Source organism: Balaenoptera physalus, assembly GCF_965194825.1.
Source record: "Balaenoptera physalus genome assembly, chromosome: 14".
Taxonomy (NCBI): domain Eukaryota; kingdom Metazoa; phylum Chordata; class Mammalia; order Artiodactyla; family Balaenopteridae; genus Balaenoptera; species Balaenoptera physalus.
Window position 1 is genome coordinate 86,284,923 of NC_138893.1, and position 14,711 is coordinate 86,299,633.

General features: G+C 52.4%; 1 protein-coding gene across 6 annotated transcripts in view; it reads right to left on the minus strand.

Moving 5' to 3' along the window:
• Positions 1 to 14,043, minus strand: part of PALD1 (phosphatase domain containing paladin 1) — a 95,497-nt gene extending 81,454 nt beyond the window's left edge. For 2 of the 6 annotated variants that reach the window (XM_082424451.1, XM_082424452.1), the window contains exon 1: positions 13,272 to 13,580. The gene's annotated coding sequence lies outside the window, so the exon portion shown is untranslated. Of the gene's footprint in view, positions 1 to 13,060; positions 13,167 to 13,271; positions 13,585 to 13,673 lie in introns of those variants that run through there. The other 4 variants (XM_082424454.1, XM_082424450.1, XM_082424449.1 and 1 more) reach the window with 4 other exon arrangements.
• Between the last annotated feature and the right edge of the window lie 668 nt (positions 14,044 to 14,711).

A 14,711-nucleotide genomic window follows, 5' to 3' on the forward strand; every position in this document is an offset into this window, starting at 1 on the left:
GGCCGTGATAGTGAGAGGCCCGCGCACCGCGATGAGGAGCGGCCCCCGCTCGCTGCAACTAGAGAAAGCCCTCGCACAGAAACGAAGACCGAACACAGCCAAAAATAAATAAATTTAAAAAAAAAAAAAAAAACCGTTTAAAATGGCCCAATTCACTCCCTCTTGATGCAGCCATTCTACAAACGTTTCTGGGGCATCTACTATGTGCAGGGCATTGTTCTAGGAGCTAACAGTACAGAATAAAAATTCCTGCCTCATACATGCTAGCTGGAGACACAGAAATAAACTATACAAATTAGTAAAATATATGGTATATCAGGAGGTGATAACTGATAAGAAAGAAAAGGGTTATGGAGATGAGGCATGGAATTTTAGGGTATCCAAGGGAGGCTTCACATTTGAGTAAAGACCTGAAGGAAGTTACATGGCAAGCTATGTGGCTCTGGGGAGGAAAAGCATCCCTGGTCAAGGGATCATTCGTGCAAATGCCCTGAGGTGGGGTGTTCCCAATGTTTTGCAGGAGCCGTGGGGCAGCCACGAGCAAGGTGAGAGCGAGCGTGTAGGTACTAGATGGAGGCCACAGTAAGGACACTGGCCTTCACTGCAGGTAAATGAGGAACTACGTGGAGGGGGGCTTGGGCCAGAGAAGTGCCCTGAGCTGACTTTTACATTCCAACAAGGTCACCCTGCTGCTGTGCTAGAAGAGGCCGTCGTGGGCCGAGCACGGAAGCCAACAGCCTGTTAGGAGTCTTCCGCACCCGCGCAAGTGATGCTAGCGGCTTGGGCCCGCAGCATGGCTCGTCCTGGACCCATTTTGACGGTAAACCAAGAGGACTTGCTGACACGTTTCTGAGGTGTGAGAGACACAGAGGAACCACGGACGACTTCAGCTTCGGCCTGTACAACTAAAGGGACGGGGCTGCCACTCACTGAGATGGGACAAAGGGGGAAGCAATGTGCAGTGAGGGCTGAGCAGACAGACAGGGCGGCCATGGTCTCCGTCCCACTGCAATCTCAGAAGGAAGCAGCAGGCCCTGGAGACCTGAAAAGAAAGAGGAGCTGGCCCTGAGGCCTGTGCGGCTCCCTCTGGAAAGCAATACGAAAGCCAGAGAGGGGAAGGTGGCGTCGGAGGTCTGACCTGCCACACGTCTGACCCACTACAGGCCTTGCTGCCCACAGACCCCGGGCCACGGCCACGGCTGGCTGCTCATGGGCCCACGTCACAGGTGGGGAAACTGAGGGCACTGAGTTCTACAGTGAGCACCTCTCATTTAGAAGCCGGAAAGGGCCAGGGTGAGCTAAGGCTGGGCGGCAGGCAGCTCCCACCTACCACCCCAAACAGGGACCACGGGGCTGAAGCCTGGCGTCCTCACCACCCAGGAAGTCCCCAAGATCCCAAGAGGTGATGAGAACTCTGGGTTGCCCGGAGCTGAGAATATGACTCAATCCAGACTCCAAGGATGTCTGCTTCGGGATCCGTGAGCTCTCCCCTGTCCCCCTCACCACTGGGATTTAATTCACATAACCATAAAATTCACCCTTATAAAATATACAATTCAGTGGCATTTAATACATTCACATTGTTGTACAACCATCACTACTACCTAATTCTAGAATATCAAACCCAAAAAGTTAAACATAGAATTATCATATGACCCAGCGATTCCATTCCTAGGTACATACCCAAGAGAACTGAAAACAGGTACACGAATGTTGTAGTCACAACAGCCAAAAGGTAGGAACAATCCAAATGTCCATCAAATGATAAATGGATAAGCAAAATGTGGTATATTCACACAATGGATTATTATTCAGCTACAAAAAGAAATGAAGCACTGATACACACTACAATGTAGTTGAACTTTGATAACATTACACCAAGTGAAAGAAGCCCAGACACAAAAAGTCACATATTGTATGATTCCATTTCTATGAAATACCCAAAATAGGTAAATCCATAGAGACAAGAGTGTAGATTAGTGGTGCCAGGGGCTGGGGAGAGGGGGGAATCTGGAGTGACTGCTTTGTAGATACAGAGTTTCCTTTGGGGCGATGAGTATGTTTTGGATGCTGAACATCACTAATCATCAGGGAAACGCAGATCAAAAGCACAATGAGGGCTTCCCTGGTGGCGCAGTGGTTGAGAATCCGCCTGCCAATGCAGGGGACACGGGTTCGAGCCCTGGTCTGGGAATATCCCACATGCCGCGGAGCAACTAAGCCCGTGTGCCACAACTACTGAGCCTGCGCGTCTGGAGCCTGTGCTCCCCAACAAGAGAGGCCGCAATAGTGAGAGGCCCGCGCACCGCAATGAAGAGTGGTCCCAGCTTGCTGCAACTAGAGAAAGCCCTTGCACAGAAACGAAGACCCAACACAGCCAAAAACAAATAAAATAAATAAATAAATAAATAAATAAATAAATAAGGGAAAAAAAAAAGCACAATGAGATATCACTTCACACCTGTCAGGATGGCTAGTATAAAAAAACAAAAGACAAGTGTTGGCAAGGATGTGGAGAAATTGGAACCCTTGCACGCTGTTGGTGGGAATGTAGTATGGTGCAGCCACTGTGGAAAACTGCACAGGTTTAGAGGTTCCTAAAAATTAAAAATAGAACTTCCAGATGATCCAGCAATCCCACTTCTGGGTATTTATCCAAAAGAATTGAAATCAGGATCTCAAAAGAGGTATTAGCATACCCATGTTCACTACAGCACGAGACACAACAGCCAAGAGGTGGAAGCAACCCAAACGTCCATTGATGGATGAATGGATAAAGAAAATGTGGTACATACACACAATGGAATATTATTCAGTCTTTAAAAAGAAAGAAATTCTGCAGTATGCGACAACATGGACGAACCTGGAGGACATTATTCTAGGTGAAATAAGCCAGTCACAGAAAGACAAATACTGCGTGATTCCACTTACATGAGGGATCTAAAATAGTCAAATTCATAAACTCACAGTGGAATGGTGGTTGTCAGGGGCTGGGCGAAGGGAGAAATGGGGAGTTACTAATCAACAGGCACAAAGTTTCGGTTAAGCAAGGTGAATCAGCTCTAGAGATCTGCGGTACAGCATTGTCCTTATAGTCAAAAATAAGATATTATACACTTAAAAATGTGTTAAGAGGGTAGTTCTCATGTTAAGTGTTCTTACCACAATAAAATAAAAATTTTTTCAATGTTTTGGAATTAGGTAGACGTGATGGTTGCACAATTTTGTGAATGTGCTAAATACCACTGAATTGCACACTTTGAAACAGTTAATTTTATGTTATATGAATTTCACCTCAATTTTAAAAAAGTCTCCAATAGAAATGTTAAAAAAATAAAAATTAAAAAAAATAATAAAAATTTTTTTAAAAGTAATGAGAGCATGCCCTGGGTCATCCAAATGACCATCTCACAAGCAAGTGCTGCTGTGCAATTTGGGGCTTCGGTCTGCTCCTGTGTTTATGATTCAGTTCCTTCTTTGTGAAGGCCAAATGACATCACTGCACACAACACAAACAAAGGTTGTGCTTCAAATAAGAGAAGGGGGTGGGGTGGAGAATCGAGCCACCCTGTAGCCCATGGCAGCCTGGATGTGCCCAGTTCAAAGGCCCAATCTCTTAGCAGTCAGGACTGTGTTCACGTTGAGAGCATCCGTGTGAATTGAGCAAAGCCCATCTCTGTGCCAAGTTCCTGATTCCCACGAGAAGTGGGCTTATCAGCCACTATATGCAGATTTCAATAACGCCATTATTACACCCGTATCTTTGATCAAATGAGCCAGCTTTCCAGGTTATCAAGTGGTGTACTATTAAAACAGCCATTTGGGGATTACTCATCGGCAGTTCAGGCTCAAATGTGGGTATAGCCGGTCAGCCACATCTTTGGGTTCTGTAATCCTCGGATTCAACCAACCTCAGATTGAAAATATTTGAAAAAAAAAAAAATTCCAGAAAGTTCCAAAAAGCAAAACTTGAATTTGCTGTGTGCTGGCAGCTATTTACATAGCATTTACATTGTATTTACAACTATTAACATAACATTTACATTATACTAGATATTACAAGTAATCTAGAGATGATTTAAAAGATAAGGGAGGATGTGTATAGGTTATATGCAAATACTGTGACATTTTATATAAGGAGCTTGAGCATCTTGACTTTGGAATCCGTGAGGGTCCTGAAACCAATCCCCCCGCCCAGGATGCTGCCGAGGGACAACTGTAATCAGAATCACCCCAAACCAGCCAGCCAGCCCAGCAGGCACAAGCGACAGAAGCAGGGGAAACACAGGGGGCCAGCTCTCTGCTATCAACCCAACGATGGCAATTTCGTTTCAGTTCACATCCTTCCAATTAAATTAACATTGCTGGGCTTCCCTGCTGGGCTTCCCTGGTGGCGCAGTGGTTAAGAATCTGCCTGCCAATGCAGGGCACACGGGTTCGAGCCCTGGTCTGGGAAGATCCCACATGCCGCGGAGCAACTAGGCCCGTGAGCCACAACTACTGAGCCTGCGCGCCTGGAGCCTGTGCTCCGCAACGAGAGAGGCCGCGACGGTAAGAGGCCCGCGCATCGCGATGAAGAGTGGCCCCTGCTCTCCACAACTACTGAGCCTGCGCATCTGGAGCCTGTGCCCCGCAACGGGGGAGGCCCGCGCACCACGATGAAGAGTGGCCCCCGCTCTCCGCAAATGGAGAAAGCCCTCGCACAGAAACGAAGACCCAACACAGCCAAAAATAAATATAAATAAATAAATTTATTTTTTTTAAAAAATTAATATTGCTCATTTGAAATGGGCCGGCTTTCTGGTTTTATTAGTTATATTCTGGCTTTATTTCATGTTTGCTTTATACTTATGTAAAAACTATGTAAATCTGAGGCACTTACACCGAGTTTTATATTTGTACATTTAAGTTATATTCTAATAAGAAAGTTTAAATCAACAGTTGAGGCTTTTTTTTTCCTTTAAAAGGGAGTCCAGAAAAAACCACATACTTATGATTCCATTCATATGAAATGTCCAGAACAAGCAAATCTATAGAGACAGAAAGTAGACTTGTGGGGTGGGGAGTGATGACTAATGAGTACAGGGTATTTTTCTGGTTTAATGAAAATGTTGTAAAACTAGACTGTAGTGACAGATGTACAACTCTTTGAATACACTAAAAGCTATTGAACTGTATACTTTGCATCACTGAACTGTATGGCTTGTGAGTTAAATCTCAATAAACCTATTTTTAAAAGGGGGGGAGGGTCGACCTATTACCCAGGTTTGAGCTGCATTAAGCTGGAAAAATCACAGGGAAATCAACAAACCCACCTATTCACGGCTTCCCTTCCAGGCCTACTCTACTCTTCCTCCACCTGTACTGTGCCCAAGGGCTCAGGAGACAGAGGCTAAGACGAAACCCTAAGTCACAAGCCAAGCCCACCCAGGGTGAGCAGCTGGCTGCCCTCAGACACCACAGCACAGGATTCCTATCTCTTGGAATCCACTTCATACAAAAGTATTACGGCACTATTTGAATTATTAAATTCGGAAAAACTTAAAAACAATGAAAACAACCAATGTCAGTAAGTACGCAGGGAATGTGATTCACGTATACATCAGAGGCAGCGTCAAGGAAAGAAGCATGACGATAAAGATTCCGCACCTCAGTGACCCAGCTGGCTGGGGACGGGGCAGAGCCAGGAGCCAGCACATCTGAGCACAGGCAGTTCCCCATGCTGGGGAGGCAGCCGACATCCTCACCCTTCACCCACACTCGCCCAGCACAGCCTGCCCGCAGGACAGGGTCCCTATCCAAGCACGCTGCTTGCCTCCAGCCTCAGCAAGGGGCAACTCCGCGGCAACAAGAAGGGAGGCCTCAAGGGTCCATCTTCCGTCGACCCAGCAAATCTCCCTCTCCTTGGGCCTATTCCTTCCAGCGGCACTTTACAGAGACAGGAAGAGGAAGCCCCTGCCGGCAGCTGCTGGGTGGGAGGCGCTGGTGAAGCCAGCAGGAGTGCACGTCCACCCCTGACAGACGGACCCCTTTTGTCCCAATGCCTCCCTCCTCCACAAACCTCTTGGAATTGACCACCTCCAGGAAGCCTTCTTCTGCCTCCCCAAAGGTTCACTAAGCCCCAGCTCGGAGCCGGGGGAGGGGGAGAGAGTGGACACCTGTTCACCTGGCCCAGGCCCCCACCTCTGGGCCCTCAGCTCAGGGCTGGCTCCCAGGGAACACGAAGAACTCAGATGGCTGTGCTGGGAACACCCCCAAGACCAAGGGCTAAGTGAAGAAGCGGACCCCAGAGCCATGGACCAAGTGCCATCCCATCTATATCCCCAAATCAAAACTACACAAACTCACACAGAGGCACAGAAAAGAAGATGGTGGGATATTCACAAATTGCTGAGAGGGATACCTCGGGGGAAGAGAGGAAGTCAGGAGGGGGAAGTGGCTTTCAGATTTTACTCTCTCTCTCTCTCTCTCTCTCTATGAAGCTACTACCTGAATCCTTCATAAAGATAACTACTTAATTTTGTTTTAACTGAAAACATTTTCAAAAGCAGGGTAGGCATCCATCAACTGGAAACTCGGTAAGTAAGCTATGCTCCCCGCACACATTGGGATGAAAAAGGCAGGCACTCCCGGAACACACGACAACGTGGATGAGACTCGAGAACGTTACGCTTAGTAGAATAGGCAGAAATAAAAAATACTTATTATCGGGGCTTCCCTGGTGGCGCAGTGGTTGAGAATCTGCCTGCCAATGCAGGGGACACGGGTTCGAGCCCTAGTCTGGGAAGATCCCACATGCCACGGAGCAACTGGGCCCGTGAGCCACAATTACTGAGCCTGCGCGTCTGGAGCCTGTGCTCCACAACAAGAGAGGCCGCGATGGTGAGAGGCCCGCGCACCGCGATTAAGAGTGGTCCCCACTTGCCACAACTAGAGAAAGCCCTCGCACAGAAACGAAGACCCAACACAGTCATAAATAAATAAATAAATAAAAGAACGTGAATTTCTTTAAAAAAAAAAAAAATACTTATTATCTACCTGAGTCCACTTATGTGAAAATCTAGAAAAAAGCAAAACCAGAGTGACAGGAGGTAAGCGGCCTGGGACCAGGCGTGGGAGTGGCTACTGACGGCAGGGGAGCCCCAGGAAAGCTTCTGGGTGATGGAAGCGTTCACACACTCGACTGGAGTGGGGCTGCACGCCCATGACCTTCACCGACACTCAGCCAGCTGCCCCCTAGGCTGGATGACTGTTATGGTATGTGTACCTCAATAAAACTTCTTTTCTAGGTGAGGTAGAAGGAATGGAGTTAGTGCTTAATGAGAAAGGGATCTTCCTTTGGGGTGATGAAAATGTTTTGGAACTTGATGGAAGTGGTGGTCCCACAACACTGCGAATGTACTTAATGCCACTCGACTGTGTACTTCAACACAGTCAATTTTACATCAAGTGAATTTTGCCTCAATTTTTTTTTTTTAATTTTAAGTAGACATAAAAATTTATTACGTCCATTTTGCAGATGAGAAAACTGGGCTCAGAGGAAGCAGTCAACTGCTGGTCCCGGGCTTATCCACCTATGCCTCAGACCCAGTTCAGAGCATCTACACCCAGTAGAAGAGAGAGACCTACTCTGTACTTCCCCAGAAGGCTCTGCGGCACCAGGGCCCGATCTCCAGAGAGGCCCTTGGCTCTGGGGCATTTGAAAACCAGAGCTTCCCGACAGGCCTTGGAGCAAGCCAGCACAGCAGCACCTGCAGGAGACTCCCAAAGTCTGCGAGCTCCATCAATAGACAGGGCTGCCATGGGGGCAGGGAGTGAGCACCACCAAGCGGGTGGCCTAACTAAGGCTAAAGCAAGGATGTGGGTAGGGAGGGTTCCGATCAGATCCAGGGTGGATGAGGTCTTCTAGGTCCTGCCAGTCAGGGCCCTGGGGAGTTGAGGGGTCAGCACCAACGTCAGGGACCCTGGAGAAGGACTCATTAACTAGAGAGCAGCAGTCAAAGTGGACACGTCCACCAGCCACTTTGTGACTGGCAGGAGAGGGGTTAACTCCTTCCTGGGGTCTGCAGTTCCAGGAAAAGGAAAAGGAAAAGGGGAGAAGTTTCCCTCTGTGCTTTCTAAACAGAATCTTCAAAAACGCCCAGTGTCCCGGTCCTCCACTCTGGGGAGGGCCAGGACAGAAGACACACCGCCTGCAGATAGGCAGGGCCTGGGGCTCAGCGGGATGCAGTGTCTGGCAAAGCCCAAGGTCATCTGAGGGCACTCACTTCTCTCCCCCCACCCCCCCCAACATGCCCCCAACGCAGCCTCTTGGCAGTGGGGCTGTTTCTCATGGGCGAGGGAGGGAAGCCAAGCCGTGCACCCACAGCTGTCCCAGCACCACACCCTCCCTCCTCCTGGAATTTCTGAAAGCCCTGCTCCCTGGGAGCCCGCAGGGTCAGGAGCGGCACACCCAGTTCCAAGATGCTCTCTACTGCCTGCCATGGGCATGGAGGTAACCCCAGATGCCCCATGTCTCTCCCTCATCAGTGTGCCCCAGCTCCAGCCCAAGCAGGGGCACCCTTCAGAGCTAAAGCCAGTCCACATGTCAGCTACAGGAAATAAAACACCTTCTAATTCTACTATTAGACATTCACTCCTTAGGAGAGGTTTCAAAGGCTTCAGTTCATTCCTAAGGAAGGGGACCTGTTAACCTATAGGCATCTCAGCTAAGAGCAAAAATAGGCATGTTGATGCTGGGGTGAGAGCAGTCTGGAGTCCCCAGCTCAAAAATGAGGGGTCCCAGGAAGGGCTGGCAGGCATTTATAAGAGGGTGGGGAGGTCCCCTGGAGAATGGGGGGACGGTGAATGTGATTCTTTAAAGGAAAGGGGGAGGCCAGAATTCCGGGGGGGCCTCTAGCTTATGTCCTAAGAGGCACACCAGGGCTGCCTCTGAGCCCAGTGTGGGAGGGACAGCAGGACACAGAAAGGTCTCTCCTGACAGGCCAGGAGTGCTGAGCATGGGTCCCACCCCAGGTCCGTGGATCTGCTCATGTTCCCTAAACACGCCAAGCTGTCACATCTCTGCATGGGCTACTCATTCTGCTTGGGAAGCCTTTCTCATCCTTGCAAACTCTTGGCCATCCTTCAAAGCCCACCTGAAGCACCACCCCGTCCCCAGGCAAGCCCTTCCCTCCCTCCGGCTCCAATCACAGCTGGCACAGGCCCCGGGAAGGTACCAGTGGGAGAAGGTAGACATGTGCCTCTCTCATCTGGCAGGGACTGAGTCTCACTCACCTTTGGTCCCCTGCACCTCATACTGAACCTGGGGGCAGGAAAGGCCAGGAATTGGAACCAAGAAGCCATCCTGGTGCCTTCCCACCATGAGGCACTGTGCAAACAGCCTGGCCTCTGTGGCCTCACAGGTCTCTCCCTCTGCTGAGATTAACTGGAACCATGATAACAGAAGCACCTAATGTTTACTGAGCACTTACTATGAGCCACACACTACCCCAAGGGCTCTCCATGTGCTACCTCCTTTCACCCTTGTGACATTCTTATAAGAGAGTTACTATTATTAATCCTGTTACACAAGGGAATCAGGCACAGCGAGGTTAAGTGAGTTGTCCGGTGCCATACAGCTAGCAAGAGAGGAAGCCGAAAATCAGACCACAGCGAGGTTAAGTGAGTTGTCTGATGCCATACAGCTAGCAAGAGAGGAAGCCGAAAATCAGACCACAGTGGTCTGGTTCCAGGCCCGGTATTCTTAATCGCTACAGGTCTGTTGAGGGGTAGGAAGATGGTCACTTGTCAGGACAAGCTCTAAGTGGAAGAGGAACTCAGAGATTTTAAAGGCTAGTTCTCCCCGGACCTTCCCTGTCCCCAGGTCCCAGCCAAACACCTAGGAAGAACAGCAGGGCCTCCTCCCAGATCCGGCCTGCTGCTCCCAAGCTCATCCCAGTGCTGAGTACCAGTTACAGGAAACACAAAAGGCCCATCTGCAAGCCCCCTGGCCCAGGCTGGGAAGATGCATGGCTGCCCGCTGGGAGGCAGAGCCATAATTTGGGGCTATTCTTAGCAAACCACTGGCTCCCCTCCCAGAGGCCCAGCAGGAGGCAGGCCCAAGCTTCATACACCCTGCGTGCAGGCGTGCAGAGGTCCCACAGGGCTAAGGAGCGACTGGTGGGCAGGAGGTGAGGACAAAGCCCTCCATCTTTCAACCCAGAGGTGCCTGGCCTGCTAGCCTTCCCAGGGCCAGGCACCTGGCTGCTGAAGCAGCTCTGGAGAGTCCTGGCCACAGGGGAAGGCTGGTCACCAAGGCCCCACTGACAGTGCTTGCTCTGTGCCAGACCCTGGGCCACACATTTTCCACTTATTATCTCACATTTAACCCTCACCACACCCCAAGGGCGAGGGGTTACTGGCACCATTTTAAAGATGAGGCGTTTCACTTTAAAGATTTAGTTAAGACATTAAAGAGTTAGTTAAGACATTAAGTAACTTGCCCAGGTAACACGGTGAGCTAGTGTCGAGCTGTATCTCCCAATCTCCAGGTTGAGCCATAGCCAGATTGGGGGCAGGGGGGACTTCCCTGTCCAAGGGTTTGGGGGAGGGGCAGTCCATCCATACCAGAAAGCAAAGGCCTCATCAAAGACCCAACTACATGTCTACTCTTTCTCTTCCCCAGGGATTGTCCGTTCCCTGCCAAAAACCCTCAGGCTTGGGCTCAGAAGGACAGTCCCCAGCCAGGTACCTCCCCTACCCTGACCACACGACCTCACTTCGGGAAGCTCTGGAGACCCAGGGGAGATGAGCCTCAAAGTTCAAGGAGTCCCTGATGGTGTTTAAGGCATGCACCCAGCCCTGTAATTTAGGGAGTAGGGAGGTCAAAGAACTCTCAGGGTGAAACAGAGGATACTGAGCCCTTTGGGGTCTTCAAACTCCAAAGCGGGAATCCAGAAATGAAGCCACACCACACAGCACTTGTACCACCTCCACCCCAAACAGGTCAGCTTTCAGGCACTGCTGCCACACAGAGTCACAGGGATAACTGAGCAGCACTTGCCTCATACTATATCTTGGTACCTACCTCCGACTGTGTTCTGCCCTCTGCTGCCGGAAGACTCAGCAGGTATAACTGTCTGTGTTGTCTGTGTCCCAGGTGCCCAGAGCCAACTCCATGTCTGCCCAGGATTCAAGGCACGTCCATGTGGCTCCATGTCTCGAGTTGGTGAATGTCAGCTCACATCCCTGTCTGTGCTTCCGTGAGCCCACCCACATGTCTGTCCACTTCTATCAGCCAAATCTCCATGATAGCGTAGGTCCATCTATAGCGTATCTGCGGCCTGTGCGTGGTCCACACTTGTGTGTTCACACTGTCTGCCCCTGCACGTGTCTGTGCCTTGGGTTGCTTGCCCACCTCCATTGCCTTCGTGTCCATCTGTATCCAGTTCCTCACAGCCCTTGCCCACACAGTTATAAACCTGAGCACGCGCGCACCTCTCTTCCCGTGCCAGCATTCCCCACCTGTGCCTGGGTGACCCTGTGTGTGCCACCTGTTTGGAGGCAGGTGGGTGTGTTCACCCAAGTACTCACAGTGCCGGCCAAGGGCTAAAGGGTGAGTTCAGCAACTCCCACCCCCAGAACAGCTCCCAAGACCACAGGCACAAGCACACTGCCACCTCTGCAAAGTGTTCCAGAAAACAGAAACTTGCGAGGGATGATGCGGGAGAGGGCAGAGCCCTAGACAAAGCAGAACCTCAGAGGTGAGGTCAGGATGCCCCAGGTACCACTCACCTCAAGCCAGCCCTGCCAGGCCTGCCCACCTCCAACACCCCAACTCCAACCCCGGATGGCCAGCGAGGGGAAGATTGTCTGTCTGCACTCACAGGAAACAGTGTCTGGCTCAGGGCCTCCAGCCTGACAAACTCATCCCCAGCCCCCAGCGACAGAGGCTCTTCCGAAAGGAAGAGAGGACTTCCTCCTGTAAGGCTGGATCTAGATCCTAAACCTCAAGAGCCCCAGGGAGGCTGGGAGAGTCCTATGGGCAGCCTGACCCCAGACACCAAATGTGCTTCTTTAGAAATCCACCAGCAGGAAAACATAAAAACAAAAAACACCTGGGAGTGGGGCTGGGGCACACTCCAGCTGCTCCCTATCCATGGAAGTGGTGAGAAGGCCTAACCACTAGCACGGTAATCACAAAGGGTGGGCATGGAGGCACAACATTTTAAACATATTTGCATGGCTGCCTGAGAACTGCATCCCAGCTCCCCTAGCAACTGCAGACCCTGTCACTCACTCAGCAATTAATCATGTGTATGCTCTTGGTATTTCCACTAGTATTATAATTAGTCCGGAACTGGGATCGAAACCCTGTATTAGCGAACTTTCTTTGTGTTTATGTCTTGTCTCCCCCCGTGGGGCTGAGCCACCTAAGGGGAGAACCCTCCAACACCTTCCACCACTCCCACCCTCCCTGGCGTTTAAGAAATGCTCAGTCACGGGTCCAGGTTGCTCTGCAGGAAGCCAAGGAGTCGGTGCCTGGAATTCTGGTCGAGAGAGTAGGGAAGCTGGGAAGCTTCCTGAAGTCGGGGAGCTTTTCTTCCATTTCTGACTCCCCAAGAGATAAGAACACGTTCCAACCACCCTGGCCACTTTCGAAAGTCCAAGGCAACAGTCTCCCGCACACTGCACTCTGCTTTCTGACCAGGCCTCTTGCCCCTTCAGGAAAAACCTCTGAAGATGAAAAGGGGGCTCCCCTCGGAGTCCCAGGCCTACAGAAGGAAAGGACCAGATGGGGCCCAGCATCAAAGCTTGCACCCACTGGGTTCTCTGGACTCTTCTCGGTGCCATGGGCCTCAAGCCCCTAAAGATGAGCCCAGGGACCCCAAGTGTGGATCATGAAGTGTCCTGCCTCGCCGCAGCTGCACAGGAAGCCCAGCTCTTGGGCCTTGCCCCAGGCCTAGCCATTTCGAGTGGAGGTGTCGCCAGCCCACATCTACCCCAGTCCGAGGGAAACCTCCTCGAGGAAGTCGGTAGCCCAGAGCCGGACAGACAGAAGGACTCAATAACTCCTCACTGTTTAATATGTGAGGTTCCGCTTCTCTCCCAGGCAACGATCCCGCGCGGGTTTGGGTGGGAGCCCAAGACCTCTCTTCCCCGCGGAGCCCAGGGAGGCGTGCGATCTGGGGGATGGGGAGTGGGTGGTCGGAGCTAACCCAGCCCGGGAGTGCCCAGAGAACTCCTGAATCAGCCCTCCCTCGCCAGCCCGGGTCCGGACGCATCGGTACCTGCCAGCCCGCGGCTCCGGGGCATTCGCGCTCCTGCGGCTGGCGCGCTGCGCCCGAACGGCGGGCGCCGAGTCAGGCAGCGGCGGGTCGCGCCCGGCGCGGGCTCCGGCTCGCTCCTCCCAACTTCCCCAGCCCATCCGTGGGCAGAGGCGGTTCCGGAGGCTGGCAGGCCGGGCGCGACGAGGCGAGGCCACGAGAGAAGGAGCCCGCACTCGCCGGCGAAGGGAGCTGCCCGCCCCAGACCGAGCGCGCCGCTCCGCTCCCCGCGCCCCACGACCCCCAAGCCGAGGGGCGGATCCGGCCAGGCCGCCAATCACCGAGCCCGCCGCCGCCCGGCCAGCCCGAGCCCCGGCCCCAGCCGCCAAGGGGGCGGGGGGGTCTCGGATTTAAAGACACACTCACCAAGCAGCGTCCAGATCGGCATTCCAGAGCCTCGGCAGCCTGGCGGGGAGGAACGGCTGGCCCCACCTTTCCCGCCCCGCTTCCACCTTCCGCCTGGGAGGAAAAGTTTGGGACGGGTGAGATGGCCTGGGAAGCCAGCTCCTCTTCCCTTGTCATTAGTTCGGCTAGTTCTGGAAGAAGCCCAAACCCTACATCCAGCCTCCCTGGCAGGAGAAAGAAGCAAAAGCTCTCGGTGCCACACCCCCTCCCAGACTCCAGCTCCCCGGGAAATCGGCTGGCCCTCGCCGCTCTCTGCTTTTTAAAGCCAGGCCAAGCCTCGGCGGGACCGAGACAAGCAGCTGGGCACCGGAAGAATCCTCGCTGCGCTGTGCAACCTGAGCTAGGCGATTGCCCTCTCTGGACCTCAGCCACCACAGGAGTCAACGGTTGAGCCCTTAAAAAGCAGACTGTCCACTCAATCGTGGGCTTCTCCCAAGCCCTAGACACCCTCAGTCCCCGGAGGCGAAAAGGGAAGAATGGGGCAGAAACTTTGGAAGGGGAGGGGTCCCTCTGCCCCCACCCCATGGCTCCCTGCAGTGATACGTACAATACCCACCCCCAGGGGGGGCCTATCCCCGCCTGCCACTGACAGGACTCGGCAGCCCAGCCAGGTGCACCCTGACGACGCCCCAGCAGCCCATGCCAGCCCTCCGCTGGCGCGTGCCCCCAAAGTCACCCAAGGGCATTCGCTCTCTCGCCACTGTTTCCTCTGGGGGAGATGGGCTTTGTCGTGGTTGGTGAGTCACTTCTTCCTTCACTCTGCTCCACACTGGGGAAATCGGTCTTCCTCACCTGTCACTACCTGCCTCACCCACAATCAGGGCTGCAGCAGGAGTCGGTGAAGTCCAAGTTTCCCCAGGATGAAGGCAGCACGGGCCTCACCTCTCTCCAAAGTCAGGCCAGAGGCGCTGGGCTAGGAGAGGGGCAGGCAGGCCCTGCAGTCCATGGGAGCCCTAAGAACAAATAAAGACAAGCGGAATGGCTGTTATTTGTGGTGCT